The 15,308-nt window shown below is 32.9% G+C and overlaps 1 protein-coding gene and 1 pseudogene across 9 annotated transcripts in view; one reads left to right on the top strand and one right to left on the bottom strand.

Annotated features, from left to right (window-relative positions):
* The window catches only part of LOC145268799 (pre-B-cell leukemia transcription factor 1-like), an 814,729-nt gene that overhangs the window by 691,047 nt on the left and 108,374 nt on the right, over positions 1 to 15,308 (bottom strand). The window lies entirely within an intron of this gene.
* Positions 1,708 to 1,824, top strand: LOC145268989 (5S ribosomal RNA; annotated as a pseudogene).

The following is a 15,308-nucleotide window of genomic DNA, read 5'->3' on the forward strand; positions in this document are numbered from 1 at the left end:
AGACCAAATACCAAGGTCTCATGTATGATATGAAAAGAAACTGGAACCTAAAGGGGATATCGATCATACCAGTTATCATAGGTGCCACAGGACTTATGAAGAAGAACCTGAAGTCCTACCTAACTAATATTCCTGGTGAACCAAGTGCAAAAGAGATCCAGACAATTGCACTTAAGGGAACAGCGAGGATACTAAAAAGAGCTCTCGGTTGGTTTCAATAAAAAAGCGGGGCAATGTTGGAAGCTGGTTTGGTTGCCCCATACCCAGCATTACAATCTTCAAAGGAAGAAAAATAAAAAATAAAAAAACTACCAGAAACTTGGATATTCTATCTTCACCATCTTTTTGGATTCACTAGTTTTTTGGCTCACCAACCACGAGAACACCGTCTTACATGAAACCATTTTTCCTTTTTACCACACTCCATCTGTTTCATTGTTCTAGATTTGATTTTTGCGCTAATATAATCCTTTTAATACTTCGTTTCTTTAAATACTTTACAAGCAAAATTTCTTTATGGATTTTGCTAACTCCCCCCTCTGACGAGAAAGAAAGTATTTCTTTGAAACTCCGTGGATTAAGGACTTTCACCTGTATTTGTGTTTCCTTTCTGAAAAATAAATGGGTGTTAAACTCTTGCTAAAGTGTTTCTCAACATATTTTATTAAACCTATGTACACCTTCTTAGGTTTTGCCTTCTTTTCGAGAAGGGACTACTTCATTGCTAATCGCTTGAGGTGCTACTACTAGGGAATACCAATAGGGCTGCAAAGACATTTTATAAGCTATAGAAAGCTTATTCTAGTGCACTGGCTTCTCAAAACCCACGCCAAACCGTTTGTCTAACTTCCCCTTGGTAAGAAGTAAATTTATATACATATAGATAGATATACACACACACAAGTTAAACGGGGCCGAGAGTAAGAAAATAACAAAATACTAAGGTCTTATGTATGCCGCGAAAAGAAACTGGAATTTTAGGAAGATCATAATTTCAGTAACTATAAGAGCAAAGGGAACAATGAAAACGAATGTCAAAAAACTAACTGACAAATATACTCTGTGAACCAAGTGCAAGAGAGATACAAACAATTGCGCTAAAAGGGGATGTTAGAATCTTATGAGATAGCAGGTGAATGTCTGGCATCTGATAGGATGCAACATCCCCAACAAAAGAAAATTGAATAAAAAAAAAATGCCATTTAGAAGTACGTTTGTACAGTTAGTTTCTTAAATCTAGCAGTTGTTTTGTCAGATTTAAAACGTCAGGCCCCTAAAAACAATGTTTCTGACATAGTGACACTTGAATCAAACTCGACAGAACAAAATTTTAAAAAATTGCGTGTGTGTGTGTGTGTGTGTGTGTGTGTGTATAGAATAGTAAAATAATTCTTCAAGTTCCAAATATCAAATTTCTCAGTTGGTTATTTATTACTTCTCAAAAAAGTATCCATTACAATATTATTTCGTACACATCGTCTGATAACATAACAAGTCTGATATTTAGAACTCAGATAATTATTATACGACACTATATATGCTCTGGAACCCAGTAAAAGGTATTAATTGAGCTTGGACTTTTCAAAATTCATATAAATAAAGATCTTTTTCACCATAAAAAAAACTGTATTTATGAGAAAGATTGTTTAATCAATTACAGTTGTATATACAAACCGAGCACATTTCAAGTAAATAATATTCCTATATATATACGGCATAATCGCGTTGACACATCGGTTCTCGTCGGATCACCGAAGTTAAGCAACGTTGAGCCTGGTTAGTACTAGATGGGTGACCATTTGGGAATTCTAGGCGCTGTATGTTGTGCTCTCCGCTTATCTCGGCATTTGTTTCCAGTCGTCCTGTACAGACAATTCACTTGCCACTGGTATTTAACAATGTCGACTCAGGAGATGTGTGGTTGGAGATTGTGCACCTCCTGCCCAAAAATTTCACGTGCAGGCAACCCTTCGTGGGTATCCATAGTTTGTCAAAGACTGAAGGAGCCCCTCCCCATATATATATATATATATATATATATATATATATATATATATATATATATATATATATATATATATATATATATATATATATATATATATATACTAGCATAAGAGCCCGGCGTTGCCCGGGTATTTGGAGATGTATGTTGAGCAAAAACATAAAATAAAATAAAAAGTTGTCAATTTTTTTTTACTTTGACCCCTTAAAATTTATTATTTTGGGCTCAAATTAAGTTATTAAGTTAGATGCATGGCCAATGAACCTATATCTAAAATTTCAAGTGTTTAGATCGAAAATTGTCGGAGGAGTTTGGAAGAGTTCTCAAAAGGTCAAATCGTTGAACTTTGACCCCTTAATCGCCAAATTTCTGGCCGAAAACCCATCACATCGATTTTACCAAATCTCAGTACCCTGTATATCAAATTTCGAGTCTGTAGACTTAAAATTGACAGAGTTATTGCGTAGGGAAATGTACACACACAGACAGACACTTTCACTTATATGTGTGTGTGTGTGTAAGGAAAAATCCGACTAGTCTCTCTCAGAAAAAGAAAACCTTTGAAATAACGTCAGATTTTCTCAGTTCATTAGTTTTCACCCGTCAATCTTGTAGCAGAACCAATGACATATGTGTTACCCCGGTTAGGAGGGAGGTAGTATGAATTTTCATATATTTTGATGGTTTTAAAGTAGTCAATATAAAAAAAAAAAACCCAAAAAATAAAAAAAAAACTAGAAAGTACCATTTCGAAAAAAAAAAAAAGAAAAATCCGATTTGCATAAAGTTTGGAACCGGACGTATTAAAGACCAATTAAGAAATACCCCCCCCCTAAAAAAAAAAAAGAAAAAACTTCAGATCGTAGACAAACAAAATGACGATCTTTACATGAGCCTAAATGAAATAGGGCCCCTCTTTTTCCTTTTGAGGCCGAGAAGGATTGTTTGGTATTTTGAATGAATAAAAAAATAAAAAATAAACTAGGTTACCTCTGAGGCGTTACCAAAAAAAAAAAAAAAATTGGCTATTTTTTTTATTTACGTTTAACCGACCGGTAAAAGATTTTGAGATTTAATCATAGCCTCTCACTGAATACAATCGTCTGCTATCTTAAAGGGTTAAATTTCGGATCAATTTATATATAAAAATTATTTTCACAATAAAATTGAAAAAAAAAAATCTAATAGTAAATTGATTTTGATAAATGGATTTGAAATATGAAATATAACGAAATACAATCCTTTAACATATGATTAATTAATGTCACAGTCGGCCGCCATATTGGACACGAAACTTCAAATTTACCGCTTTTATTTTATTCAGTTGGTTTGGTATTTTGAATGAATAAAAAAAAAGAAAAGAAATAGGTTACAGCTGAGGCGTTACAAAAAGACACACATACACACTTGGCTCCATTTTTCTCTTTCGTTTAACCGACCAGTACAAGATTTGGAGATTAAATCACAGCCCCGCACTGAATTCAATTTCCCGAAAAATAATGATAAAAAAAAGGGGTAAATACAAATCGAAATGTGTCTGCTGTTTATTGAAACCTTTCTTTGGTACACACACACACACACAACAACAACAAAACAAAAAGACTTTGCTCCTTTTTTTCTTTTTCGTTTAATCGACCCGTACAAGATTTTAAGATTAAATCACAGCCCTGCATTAAATTCAACTTTTCGAAAAATCATGATATCAAACAAACAAACAACTAAAAAAACTTCGCTTCATTTTTTTTTTTTTTTTTTTTTTTTTGTGTAACCAACCGGTACAAGATTTTGAGATTACATCACGACCCGGCACTGAATTCGATTTCCCAAAAAATTATGACACCGGACCCCCCCCAAAAAAAAAAAAGATCGAAAAGTGTTTGTTTATTGAAATCTTTTGTAGTGTATCCGAATTTTTGAAATGAGAACTGACAATTGGCATTGCTGGTTTTGTGACTACGATTTTCATGTTGAGCGTTATTTTCACAACGTACGATAAGGTACACCTGAAGAAGGTCGGAGTTACATCGACCGAAACGTCATAAGAATAAAACTCACGATGAGAACAGTAGTGCAGATAATCCGAATAATACAAAATAATCATCTAAAAAAATTTAGAAACGAAAAAATTTGATTCTCTCTCTAAAGAAGGTCGGAGGTTACATCGTCCGAAATGTTGGGAGAATAACATTCAAGACGAAAACAGAAGACAAAAATCCAAATTATTTTGTACTGTACATATTTATGCATTGAGTTGATGAATGAGTTTCCGCCATTTTTCCCCAATTTCTGAATTCCAATTTTCAAGTATTCTCCCCCCCCCCCGAAAGTATGCATTTTGAAATTATTTTTTAATTTATTTTTAACTCGACAAAAAATGTTGAATTAATTTCAGTTATTCGCATTATTTGGATTCATCCAACTACTGTTCTCAACGTTTCAGTCGACCTTCTTCATGTGTATCTTGTCGAAATGGACGGAATTTCGAACGTAATTTGAGTTATCTTTCTATTTTAATGATCTGAAATTAAGTCAAGACGTTTTTTTTTTTTTTTTTTTTTTTTTTTGCTTTTATCGTCATTTTGTAGTTTATCACCTAAAATGGTCGATGATTGTAACGCCAACTAATTCTTTATATTTCGTTATGTTTCTTTTTATTTCTGATTCAGTTTGTTCAGATTAATCGGAATCGGGAATCGAAACAATCAGAAATTTTAGGGGCATCGGAATCGGAAAAATTTGTACATATTTTCTGATGCCAAAAACGATTCTTTTGGGTTTTTTTATTTGATTTTCTTTAAAGAAAAATCGGTACTCATGCAGAGAGTAATCCGTGCTGAAATAATAAGTCATTCTTAACATGGGGAGGGTGTTTTGTACTTATTCTGTACTTTAACCTTACAATTGAATAAAAAAAAAACATATCAAAACTTTAATTAAACCTGGAAATACGATTTTAAAAAAATAGCGCGGATCACCCTCTGCATTAGCACCGAAAATTCTTCTACTGCTGTTAGTAATAGTAAAATAATGAGTATCTATTGATTTTAAACTATTAGTAAAACTAAAATCGATAGATCACCCCTAACAAGTGTATTTTTACGTTTGAGAAAACATCTGCACATTTAACATGTGTTTTTACGGTAATCGTGAAAAATAACAACTTTATTGTTAAACATTTAGATATTTATAAAGAATCGGAAAAAATATTGGAATCGTCCCATCCCTTTATATATATATATATATATATATATATATATATATATATATATATATATGCGTATGTGCATTGATTTCATTTACACAATACAATAAAAAAAAAGAAGCTTTTTCTAATACTAAAATAGTGTTCTTTTTTTATATATAAATGGATCCGAAATCTAACGAAGTATAATCATTTCAAATAGCAAACGATCAATTGACGTCACAGTCGTCCGCCATTTTGATGCTGAGGAACTATAACGTTGGGCAAACGAATATACAACAAATTTGGATTATTAAAGAGTTATATTTCATTATATTTTGAATCCATTCATAAAAAAAACACTGATTTTATTTTCATAATAAAATTGAAAAAAAAATCTCATAGTAATGTTTTTATAAATGTATTTGTAAATGAACAAAACGCACCCTTTAAAATAGCAAACGATTTATCAACATCACAGTTGTCCGCCATTTTGGATAAATACTTCAAAGTTTCAACGTTTATTTATTTTATTTCTACCAACGAAATACTGAAAATCTGGCGTTTCTATATTATACAAACGAGAAAAAAAAATGAATTTCAAGTGAAACATATGGTACCTACGTAATTGTCACGTCTCAAATAGTAACATATTCAAAAATTACGAAAAACCATGAGGTACAAAAATAATTATAATTGCTAAAAAAAAAAAAGAGAGATAAGTTAACAGGGGAGATAATTAAATTCTGTTGTATACGTCATGTGACGAACGTAATTCAAAATATCAAGCAACATGTATTTCTTTATTTATTGCGTACTTTTATCCTCATCTTTCTTAGTGGTTGTTTCATGACGTTTCGGCCAACTATTCCTTTGGCCTTCGTCAGGTGGTAACCACGACGGTATAGGAACTCCGAATCTCCTAACAGTATTCTCGGCAATTACTGCTATCCATAGTTGTTGTCGTCTCGTGAAATAACAACTAAAAAGATGAAGATAATAGTCCGCAATAAATAAATTAATAAATAATACTCATCTCAATAATGAATTCTAATTAAATAAAATTTATTCCCTGTATAAACTCTATCGAAAACAGTTTTTCATTAATAGTAATTTTTCTACCTCATCGTTTTCCGTAATGTTTGGCTGTGTTACTATTTATGACATGGCAATTTATACCTTTTGTTTTACTTGAAATTCAATATTTTTTCGTTATTATAATGCAGAAGCACTGAAAATCTTGTAGAAAAAAAGCGTTGTGAACAAGGAAAATATATAATAGATTAATTTCGTTATTATTTACAAGAGCCACCATTTATCAAGGCCCGAAGACCACTTGAGGATAAAGGTTACTAAGTGTATGGTGGTCGTCAGGACAACAATTAACGCTGATGTCATATTTCTTATTATAGTCAATTATTTCATATTATATTGTACCTAATATATGGTTATGATTTCAAAAGCAAAAAGAAATAAGAATGATTTGAGTGGAATCAACTAGAATCGAAACAAAAACAGAACGAAACAGTTTTAATCATGAAGTTAAGCAAAGACTGGAGTTTATTTGTGGTTGGGATGTGGAAAGGAGTGTGAAGTTTATTAAATACAAGCGGGTTTCCATGGCAACAATGTTTTTGATAGACAAGATGAAAACAAGGGCGATCGGACGATCCTCAAAGTTTTATAATCATATATATATATATCACAATTTTCAGGTTCAATGATAGAATCAATTTACTCATATCAGTTTATATATATATATATATATATATATGCGGAGACTTAAATTTTCATTGTATTATGTCTTACACGTGTTTCATTGGCTAGCCAAAGATATTTTCTTTATATCACTAAACAACTCTGCAGAGACGATTGGGTAGTCCTAAAAAAAAAAAAAAAAAAAAAAAAAAACGCTCCAAGGTTTACTATATGGAATGAAAAAAGAATTTGGAGACGAATAGAGAGATACGTAAAATCTGTAAAAGCAAAGAATATATATATATATATATCCAGCTACTCTGATGGGTTGCAGACGACGAAACACGTGTCAGTAGATAATTATATTTTAACAATACATATGTCGCTCCCCATTTGGGGGTACCAAAGGGAAAATTATTCCCAACTCACATTTAGGTAAAACTGCACTTTCGTATAAATAATTGAATTCATTCAAAAAGTATCGCAAAACAAAAACAAATTACATCTCTCTCTATATATACACACACACACACTATATATATATATATAATATATATATATATATATATATATATATAACTACTTCATTTACTTACATAAATGATTATACGAAAGTATAATTTCATGCGTAAACTTTAAATATTTACTTCAACAGTGCTCAATACGTAGGTAGAACTAGGTAGTAAGTTATAAAAATATATATGGCAATTAAGCTACACAGAATATTCCGCGTAGCTTAATTGCCATATATATTTTTATAACTTACTATATATATATATATATATATATATATATATATATATATATATATATATATATATTCTTAAGTCTTAAGGGAGATGATGAGGGAGCGCACCGATCTTTTTTTTATTATTTTAAATTAAATATGTTTTTATCATTTTATAGGGGTCATATATATCTCCAAATGTATTGTCTTTTTGTATTAGTTCGGATGGAGCATCCTACCGGATACCAGGCATTTTCCCGGTACTTTGAAATTCTTTTTCAAAAGCTATGATTGCTGGGATGGTTCTAGTTTCTTTTCATCCTTAGCTGTAGGCCTGGCGGGAAGGATACAGGTCACAAACATGATAAGCTTCTGAAAGACCGTCATCATTTCATACGAAAACCACATTAGAAACGAGGAAGTGAGGGACAGACTCGTACAAGCAGTCGGGTCATATGCCGATCTGCCGATCGCTGTGGAAAGAAGAAACTAAAGTAGTACGATTACGTTACGCGTTCAGCAGGTCTCACAAAGACAACCCTGCAAGAAATTAATTAAAATTCCCTCAATTTAAGTTTCTTCTTAAGACCCCTTAAGCTTACGCCTTAAGTATTAAACATTTTCAAGAATCAAAATCGTTTGAATAAGGATTATAGATATAAGGTACCTAGAGATTCTGTTTTGAATTCTAATCAAGCGGGATTGTTTGTATCTCTCCTGCACTTCGTTCACCGGGTATATTCACAAGGTAGTTTTTGGCATTCTTTTTCTTGAGCCAATATTGCATTCATCAGGTCTCATAAACGCAAACCCGTAAAAGAAAAAAAAAAAAGAAAAAAGAAAAAGGGGGGAGGATAGGAGTACCACGCCCAAGATTGAAGGGGAATGGCGCTATGCAGCACGCCCAGAGAGGCAGACGAGAGGGTTGCCTGGAGAAAGCTAGCTGCTAGGTCATTTTTGGTACCCCAACTGTCATCCAAACACCGGACAGACGAGATAACATTTTAATTTAAGACGAAAATTGGAATCAAATCACAGTCTCGCACTGAATGATTTAAAAAAAATAAAAAAATAAAAAAAAAAAAAGAAAGAAAGAAAAAAGAAAACAAAAAGCCTCTCCAAAATCACGACACCGAAAAATTTTAAAATGACACGAATAAAAAATAAATAAATTAAATAATAAAAAAAAAAAAAACTATTCAATAAAAAATTAAAAACTAAAAAAGGAAAAAAGTATTGAAATTTTATACGACTCATTTCATCTTTAAAGAGATCAGATATGCATTATTGTCAAATTCGTTTTGCTGGTTCGTTCAGCGCTACCCCCTCCACCTTCCCATTTTAGGGTTCGACTTTCTTGAGTTTGAAGAATTTTTTTTCTTTAGAAATGTCTCTCCTTTGCCCAAATCTAATGTTACTTTTGTACTATTCAGAAGAAATAGAAATAAAACCATTTTTATTCTTTAGTACAACAGGTGCGCGTGATAAAATTACCGTGGTATAAAATCAATAAAATAATGTTTCTGAATTTTGAAGATGACAATTAATAATTTGTATTATTATTATTTGTATGATTTAAAGTGTTACTGGAGAGGGGGGTACCCGCGCGTAAAATACGCTTAAGTAAGATATTTTAATTTGTTCAGATTTCGTACATAATGTTATAGAGTCAGGATTTCAAAAGTAAAAAAAAAAAAAAGTATTTAGATGCCACCAGTTAGAATCGGAGCATTCAAAGCTGGTGACGTTACCACTGTACCAACGTGACACGCATATAAAACGATTAAAAATAAACTACAACGAATGTACAAAATGTTTAACAATTTTTGTTTTCTATTTTGACACATCTTTGACCCCTCAAAAACAATTTTAACCGGCTAAAGATCCATAAAAGAACTGTCTATAAAAAATCTAATCATTTGAGACCTCTAGCGCCGGCCGGCGACTTTTAGATTCGGAGGAGATGCAGTTTGAAAACACGGAGGACAGACAGACCCACATATAGCCGTTTATATATCAGATTTTCAAAACGTTTCCACGGATGTGACCTCCGACTCCTTTAGGTGTATACTGCCGAATTCGTGAATCCGCACAGAATATTGAACCGAACACTATTTAAACCACGAAATATCAGCCATGATTGGGTAGAAGTTTGAAACAATTCGCAATTTTATTCTTAGTGTCATTGAGTATTGAACCTTCAACCCCTAGAAAAGTGACACTTAGAACAGAATTTATCCGTTACGTTATAGACCTCTGCCGGATTCGACATGATACACCTGAAGGCCGGAAGTTACATCAGTCGAAACCTTCTAAAAATAAGATTCAGAATGAGAATAGTAGTCCGAATAATCCTAATAAAACAAAATTCAGAATAGTTAACACTCTTGGCATCGTTAAAATAAATAAAAAAGGAAAACAAATTCATAACAAACGCAGTACAATTAAATTATCTACCGAACTGTATACTTTTAACGTGTGAAAACTGTTTATAAGATTTTAGTTTTATTTCATAATTGTATTTTAATGAAAGCTATCATATCGATAAAGTGAGACTTTTTTCTTTCTTTGAAGATTGTAATGCTGGTATAGGGCAGCCAAATCGGCTGCCAGCATCCCCCTGCTTGTTATTGAAACCAACCGAGAGCTCTTTTTAGTATTCTCGCTGTTCCCTTAAGTGCAATTGTCTGGATCTCTTTTGCACTTGGTTCACCAGGAATATTAGTAAGGTAGGACTTCAGGTTCTTCTTCAAAAGCCCTGTGACACCTATAACTGGTATGATTGATATCTCCCTAAGATTCCAGTTTCTTTTCATATCATACATGAGACCTTGATATTTGGTCTGTTTCTCTCTTTCAGCTCTGTTCAGACCTTCATCATTAAGGACACTCACTTCAACGAAGGTTGCTACTCTCTCTGAAACTGGTTGCCGAGTATATATTTCAAGATTCATAATGATCCGTTCATCAGTTTAGAAGAGTAGTCTGCATATATATATATATATATATATTATGTATGCAATTATATATATAATATTATATATATAAAAACATGTATGCAATATAATTATGTATATATAAATATATAAACATAATATTATGCAATACAATTATATATGTATATACATATAAACATATATATATACATAATATTATATACATATATATACATAATATTATATATATATTTTTTACACAAGCATTATATATAAAATATATAATATATTATATAAAGAAATATGTATGCAATATATATATATATAATTTATAGAAGAAATTAGACTGGAAGTCTAGAAGAGCAAAGTTTAATTTAATGTATTAATACTTTAAATGAACGTAGTTTAATTTAATATACCTATTGAGCTTTATATATATATATATATATATATATATATATATATATATATATATATATATACTGGGCTTTGTTAGAGGCAGCGAACCTTAAATGAACAACTATTTTTTGTTTAATTGCAAATTTGACAACTATCGGTTGAGTCCAGCTTGGTTTGGCAATTCATCATGTGGTTTCAGCAGGACAAAGCCACATGTGACACACCACGTGATACAATTAATCTGCTTAGAGCAGAGGTTCTTTCTCACCCAGGGATAAATTTACCCCTGGGGGTAAAAAAAATCATAGTCGGAGGTAAATAATTGAAATATCTGATAATTTAAAAATAATTATTTCTTATACCATTTTGTCATGTCTAAGACACGTACATACCTGGATTCATTTTTTTTTTTACACAGTGATCATCACTTATCAAGGCCCGGAAGCCACTCAGGGATAAGCGTTGTTGCAAGTACATTACGTTAGTGTGGAGATTTGATGAAGTGTTTAATTAAGGGGGCAGTTCATTAGGAATTTGTTAACATTGGACTTGAAGACATCCAAGTTGTAGTCTGGAGGGAAGCAGGCAGACGGAACAGAGTTCCACATATCCAATATGACGTTCTTGTTGTGTTGTGTATAAAATTAGTTTTCTAGAAAACCTTAAAGTCTTAAACAGTAAAAGTTCTGACGTTTCGAGTTTTTGAGATGAGGATTAGTTATTTGTATTCATTCGACTACTGTTCTCATCTTGAGTGTGTAAAAGTGATATTCTCCTGAAGGTTGAAAGTTCAATCCTCAGTGTGGGCGATCGAAAAATACATTTGCGAATTACTTACGACTTCTATCCAGTCATGGCTGACGGAACAAGAGCATGCTACCCCCGTGAAGTAAATAAATGGTTCCGCTCGAAATTCCGTCCAAATACCCGAGTTCGACAGAAACATTCTCGAATGTGACAAGAAACACCTGAAGAAGGTCGGAGGTTATATCGGCTGAAACATTGTGAAAATCACACTCAAGATGAGAACAGTAGTCCGATGACTAATAATACAAACAAAAGTCCTTTCTAACCTTTTTTCCGTCACTTTACGGTGGCTATGAATTTTTTACATAGGAGTAGGAGGTCAATAGCGAAATACATAAAGCCGAGGGGGTCAATGGGCACACGGTTGAGAATAGCTGCCTTAGAGGAATATCTGATGATCGAATAATTCCACGAGATCGATCAGCCAACTAGCTACACCCTTTGCACGATTTAACCCTATTTAGATTATTGTATTTAAGGATATGAAAATCCGCATGTCGACGCTGAGAAGCAAGACACAATAGACCACTTGGAAAACATCTGGCACGGTATTTCCGACATCCAGCCTAATTTAGTGCGCGGAGTTGGGAAAACTAGACTTCTAGATTACGCCATATGTGGTGATCGTATGTTTGGAATCGGGTTTAAATCATAAATGCTAAAAAATTAATCTTTGGAATAAGCCATATATTTGTATAATAAAAGTATTTGTCTGTGATTTATTTTGATTTCAAGTTCGCCGCCGCTAACAAATACCCTATATATAATATATATAAACCAATATGTATGTATAATTTATATAATGAAATCGTCAGAAAAGTTATCGAGTTTCTGTGACAATACTCGTTCAAACATTATATTTCAAATTAGCATTTTTTTCTATACTGATAATTTAAAACAATTTTATTTAAATTGCAAAACGATATCATAAGTAATTCAATTAAACTTCGCAAAAATCCGATTTAAAAAAAAAAAGGGGGAGGACAGCCAGAATGCAACAGATGTTTTAAAAGCGCGCGGGCACGCACACACACGTATGTGTGTGTGAGAGAGAAAGAGAGAGAGAGAGAGAGAATGAATGTGAGTGTGTTGGTGCTGTGCTGTATTTACATACAATGTCTGTCTGTTGCATTGAGGTCGCATTGGTCCAGACATGCCGTTTCTTTGCTAAAAACCGCCTTATAGCGTAAGACGAAATCTTCAACGCCGTTCAGTAGGTGGTTGACGAAACCTTAGTACACCCAACAGACGCCAATACATAGTTTTTAAATAAAATACTTTGTATCAGCTCTTAAAACTTAAGATCGGGCATATTTTTCCAACATCTACTAACCCAGCTTTTCAACGTGACTATACCAACAATGTCTCCTGTTCTGCACACAAAAGCTTCGTATTGTACATTTTTAATACATAGAGCAAACGGAATACCCGCCCCAGGACGAGTATAAGCAACAAATATAGCGTTAGTTTATAGTTTAACGAGTTTTCTATTTCTACGGTTAGGGTATGGCAGAGGTTTCCGGGGCACTGTTCGGATTAGAGTTAGCATCGCCTTAAATGATAAAGTTTACAAATATAATGTTTGCCCGTATTGTTAAACATGTTGCCTAAAATATATATTCTACTAGTTCAATAGTTTAGGATTTTACTCAGTATTGATGCACACACATCTCTTCAAAAATGTATTAATATAACGCAAAAATCGATAGAGAGCAATTCGTTTTTTTTATTTTTTTGGTTTATTTATCTTTTGTCTATTTATTTTTTGGTTATTTATTTATTTAGAGCGGTTACGAGTTTACGTTTAAGCATTATATATTACCGTTAATTGGTAAAGTTAAAAAAAAAAAGTTTTTTTTTTCATAGGCATAACCACTTATCAAGGCCAGTGACCACTCGAGGACAACCTGTGACTGACCCCCCCCCCTTAAAAAAAAAGGTGTCAAGTCGTATTCCTGTCTGTCTGGTCACAATTTGATTAATACGTACAAAAGTTGCACTATATTTATTTATTTATTTGTGAACTATTATCCTCATCTTCGAATTTCGGCCGACTCATCCTCTGGCCTTCGTCAGGTGATTAACCGCGACGGGATAAGAATGCTGAGTCTCTTAACTGTATCTTCAGTAATTACCGCCTTCCATAGTTGTTGTAGTCTCACCATGTTTTCGCCACCTAAGCCTCTGGACTGCTTTGGGTAGGATTGAAACCGCTATCTTCAAATAATGCTCACCTGGGACAGTAGAGATTCAGTATTTCTATCCACTGCGCCACGAGCCCCAAAGGGTGATCAATATTGCATTTTTTTATCTTCTTTATCCAAGTTTTTTTGTTCTTATCTAGTCTTCCATGGTCGGGTCGGTACCGAATGGTTTATTATTTTAGTATTGGCATCCTTTTAAGAGGAGTAATTTGTATATTTATTTATGTATTTATTTGTAGACTATTATCCTAATCTTTATCGTTGTTGTTTCAGGACGTTTCAGAATACTATTCCTCTGGCCATCGTCAGGTGGTAACTCGCAACGGGATATGAATGCCTAGTCTCTTACCTCAGTAATTTCTATCTTCCATAGTTGTTTAATTTATATTTAATTTATTTCCAATATTTACCAGAGTACACCAGTTGCCTTTAAAAATGGAAACAAGTTTATTTATTTAAACTGTGAGAGTTATTTCCCAGTTTAATTTTCATAAACGAAAATTCATGTGTTTTATGCTTCCACAAATCAAACATGTCATCTACGTACTGGAAAAATGTAGAAGCTAGGATATTCGGGGCATCTTAAATATGTGACTAAACACTCCGTCAGCCAATATTCTTCAACCGGGAAACGCCGAGTAATATATATATATATATATATATATATATATATATATATATATATATATATATTATTATACTGTTGGTAGAATTTTTCAGTAACTCATAACAACAACACAATGTCATTCCAAAAGAGTGCTCAATGCATGAAACAGAGCAATATATTGATTGTTGGAGAGCTATTGGCTACACATTAGCAAACGTGTTTCAATGACCCCCTAGCAGGGAAAATCACCTCATCAGGCCAAAAACAATCCACGAAACTTTCAATAAAGACCATCCCTTTATATTAAAGTCAACTTTATTTTGTGAATAGGTTATATTTGTTTTGATATAGGTTGTTAGTACCCCTCTTTCTTTTTAGAATGGTTCAACCCTGTAAAGTTGACTTTAATATAAAGGGATGGTCTTTATTGAAAGTTTCGTGGATGGTTTTTGGCCTGATGAGGTGATTTTCCCTGCTGGGGGGGGGGGTCATTGAAACACGTTTGCTAATGTGTAGTCAATAGCTCTCCAACAATCAATCAATATATATATATATATATATATATATATGTATATACACACACACATACTAACGGGACCTGTGGAAATTCCACAGTGGACTCATTCATATGTAATATATTGATGTTGGCATTTTGTAGATGTTCAGTGTAAATGGAGACGCTCTGATATTATTGTAGCTCTTTTGTTAAAGCTGCAAAAGTATTTATCTAAGCACGAACGCCTG

The sequence above is a fragment of the Euprymna scolopes genome, chromosome 44 (genome assembly GCF_053919585.1).
Source record: "Euprymna scolopes isolate OS-2025 chromosome 44, ASM5391958v1, whole genome shotgun sequence".
NCBI lineage: Eukaryota > Metazoa > Mollusca > Cephalopoda > Sepiida > Sepiolidae > Euprymna > Euprymna scolopes.